The sequence below is a fragment of the Daktulosphaira vitifoliae genome, unplaced genomic scaffold (assembly GCF_025091365.1).
Source record: "Daktulosphaira vitifoliae isolate Bord-2020 unplaced genomic scaffold, ASM2509136v1 Scaffold_2, whole genome shotgun sequence".
Classification (NCBI taxonomy): Eukaryota; Metazoa; Arthropoda; class Insecta; order Hemiptera; family Phylloxeridae; genus Daktulosphaira; species Daktulosphaira vitifoliae.
The window spans coordinates 42,943,186-42,943,506 of NW_026099573.1; positions in this window are offsets into that span (position 1 = coordinate 42,943,186).

Below are 321 nucleotides of genomic sequence, written 5' to 3' on the forward strand. Positions count from 1 at the left end.
CACTTATTCTACCCACTAGGACGATTTAAAATAGCAACTTTTTTACAAACACTAACTTTTTTNGAAAATCTAACACTTATTCTACCCACTAGGACGATTTAAAATAGCAACTTTTTTACAAACACTAACTTTTTTAACTTAACTTTTGAAAATGTTACAGAAATACTGCGTCCTTTAAACATATGTTAAATTAAAGCTTATGTCAAGTACTATAAAATTAAAAAAAAAAAAATTGTCCCGAAATATGCTATTTTTGTATTAAAATTCTGGGTTTTGTATTTTATTTTATTTTAAAATATCTTATTAGGGGAATACACTGAC